The sequence below is a fragment of the Coregonus clupeaformis genome, unplaced genomic scaffold (genome assembly GCF_020615455.1).
Source record: "Coregonus clupeaformis isolate EN_2021a unplaced genomic scaffold, ASM2061545v1 scaf3489, whole genome shotgun sequence".
Lineage (NCBI taxonomy): Eukaryota > Metazoa > Chordata > Actinopteri > Salmoniformes > Salmonidae > Coregonus > Coregonus clupeaformis.
The window spans coordinates 7,563-10,921 of NW_025536943.1; the positions used below are offsets into that span (position 1 = coordinate 7,563).

Here is a 3,359-nt window from a genome sequence, read left to right on the forward strand (position 1 = left end):
CAACTGAGTGGGCCATGAGTCATACATTTATTTTGTTCCTGTGAACCTTACCGCAATTTCATTGGCAATTTCCACAGAAGTCACAGCTTTAGAACAAAAAGGAAGTTCAGCAGCTGAATACTGTAATCATGACATTTTACTAGAAGATAGTTACACTAATGGATTGACCATTAATGTATACAATAACACACTAGGCCAGCGTTTGCCAAACTCAGTCCTCAGGACCCCAAGAGGTGCACGTTTTGGTTTTTGCCCTAATACTACATAGCTGATTCAAATGATCAAAGCTTGATGATTAGTCGATTATTTGAATCAGCGGTGTAATGCTAGGGCAAAAAACAAAACGTGCACCCTTTGGGGTCCCGAGGACCGAGTTTGAGAAACCCTGCACTAGGCCTACATCATGCATGCATTTGAGTAAAGTACAAATAAATGTCAAAGTAGGGGGAAATGAAGAAACACATGTATTTATTAATCATTGACTAGCAGTTAAAAGGGGTGATAGGATACAGGCATATTCACTAGAGTATTTTAGCCATATGTTCACTCTGCCATTGTCACATGACTTGCATCATTCTACAGTAAGTGATTCTAAGAATAGACCTATTGCAGGAGTTGTTATCTTACGCTTGTGGAAGCATGCAGTATACTGCAATAGTAATGATTGATACAAGTTCAGGATTTAATCCTGTTCTTGGTGGTGTGTGAGCTGTGTCACTGATTTCTGGAGAAAAAAAACATACATACCTACAGTCAAAGTTACGTCATGATATGTTGTACGCTTTTCAGTATTTGATTCTGTTAAGTTTAATCAATTGGTGAGGGAGAATTCTGCAACTGTTCAGGTGCTCTACAAAAAGTATCTTACCACTGGTCTGCATCTTGAGGTGGTCTTAGTTTTGAAAGACAGTTTATGTTCTGACATGCCAAGGTCACGATATGTACTGAAATATGAACCAACAACATATGATATGTCAATATCAACATTACACAAGCAACATTGGCTACTCAGCAAACAACATTAAAGTGTTAAATGATTTAAAATGTTTACATTTTGATATTATCTAGTATTTCCATTTACTCACCCAGGATCAGAACGATCAGAATAACATTCAGAACACTGTAAATGGACAGAAGACAGTTCTCCCATGATGACCTGCAGTTGGAGGTCTGGTTTAGATAGTCAGCATAAACCTCTGGGGAAAACAAAACAGATTTACTGCACAGCCGATGTAAAATGTCCTGAGACACTCTTAACCACATCTAAAGCTGAAAAATAGTGTTTTACATTATTGGGAAGATAACCAAAAGGTAGCTCATCTGTAGACCATACATATCTTAAAGATATTCATCCTTGAATTTAATCTACACTTACCAGTGGTCATGAGTCTGGTGCCGTTGCTGAATAGGAGACCATTGTTTTCTTTCATTGCACAGTAGTACACTCCATTCTCATCTACCGTTACATTCTGTATTAACAATCTATTTCCTGTTAGTAAAGAATATGTCTGTTTAAAATGATTATTGTAATAAAAAGCAGCAGGAATACTACTAGTGAAAGAGCGGAGTATGGCCAGTGGAGGCTGTGGTTGGTGCTGTATGTACCAGTGTACACTTTCTATGTTAAGAGAACAGTTTATGGTTGCATTCTGTCCAAGTTCCACCAGTGTCTCTGTCAAGCCACCAGCTCCCCAACAGCATATAAAGAGACCTAGAAACAAAACAGGTCTTTACACATTTGATTTTTTTCTGAAGTTATTAAGTACATGTAGTAAAAAACAATCGTCTTACACAACAGATGTCCCAGAACTCTCAACATCTTCTCAAATGTGTGTTGTTGAGTGGGTTGGTTTCCTGCTTGTGTAACAGCTGTCTATTTGAGAGCTCTTTACTGCTGAACAGACAAACCACAACGTAAAAAAAAAAGGGAACTAGAGGTCTAAATCAGACCAATCATAATCATGTCCACTTCACTTTGCCTTATATAGGCATACTCATTGTAGGGATACATTATTTACTATCACAAGATAAAAATTCAAGAACATAATTTCAATTAAAGACCTGAATTAAAAAGCAATTTATTTAATTTTTCAATTTACATTACTAGTGGATAACCTATCAGGACCGGCGTTATGGGCGGGCCTTAAGAGGTCTGGATCGCCCTACCGTAACTCCTTGCCTGTCCAAATAAAATATAGATAATTTATTTGACAGAGACACGCGCCGACAGAAAGACGCATCAATCTCAGATTAAGCATCCGATCGAGTGAAACAGCGCCCCTCTGTCTCAGTATGTGTAGACCATGTATCTGATGCTGTCTGGACAAAAAGAGCATGGCATGTCACACTATTTCTGGACAGACAGGATTAGATACGTGCTACATTTAGCAAGACAGACGGGCGCTGTTTGGCTCGTTCGGATGCTTTCTCCAGTGATAGTTTCGCCAGTGAGGAAGAGGCGAAGTGAGAGGGCTCACTCTCGCCAAAATCTGTCCAGAATACACCCAATGCGTTTTCATATTAAGCAGACCTAAGCTTGTAGCCTTCCTGCCCTTGGGACAAGGACTCCCATTGTTATTTATTTATTTTATTTAACCTTTATTTAACTAGGCATGTCAATTAAGAACAAATTCTTATTTACAACAACGGCCTACCAAAAGGCAAAAGGCCTCCTGCGGGACGGGGGCTGGGATTAAAAATAAAAATATAGCAATACTGGCACACAGCTCGGACACCCATGCATACCCCACAAGACATGCCACCAGAGGTCTCTTCACAGTCCCCAAGTCCAGAACGGACTATGGGAGGCGCACAGTACTACATAGAGCCATGACTACATGGAACTATATTCCACATCAGGTAACTGATGCAAGCAGTAGAATCAGATTTAAAAAACAGGTAAAAATACAGTCGTGGTCAAAAGTTTTGATAATGACACAAATAAACATTTTCACAAAGTCTGCTGCCTCAGTTTTGATGATGGCAATTTGCATATACTCCAGAATGTCATGAAGAGTGATTAGATGAATTGCAATTAATTGCAAAGTCCCTCTTTGCCATGAAAATGAACTTAATCCCCAAAAAACATATCCACTGCATTTCAGCCCTGCCACAAAAGGACCAGCTGCCATCATGTCAGTGATTCTCTCGTTAACATAGGTGAGAATGTTGACGAGGACAAGGCTGGAGATCACTCTGTCATGCTGATTGAGTTAGAATAACAGACTGGAAGCTTTCAAAGGAGGGTGGTGCTTGAAATCATTGTTCTTCCTCTGTTAACCATGGTTACCTGCAAGGAAACACGTGCCGTCATCATTGCTTTGCACAAAAAGGGCTTCACAGGCAAGGATATTGCTGCT

At 39.6% G+C, this 3,359-nt stretch overlaps 1 long non-coding RNA gene across 1 annotated transcript; it reads right to left on the reverse strand.

Annotated features, from left to right (window-relative positions):
- Positions 1 to 532: 532 nt before the first annotated feature.
- On the reverse strand, positions 533 to 1,899 carry LOC123490064. Its single transcript, XR_006660811.1, has 5 exons — positions 1,792 to 1,899; positions 1,376 to 1,711; positions 1,086 to 1,196; positions 869 to 944; positions 533 to 724 (listed from the first exon to the last, which is right to left on the reverse strand). It is a non-coding gene; the product is annotated as an uncharacterized LOC123490064 (long non-coding RNA).
- Between the last annotated feature and the right edge of the window lie 1,460 nt (positions 1,900 to 3,359).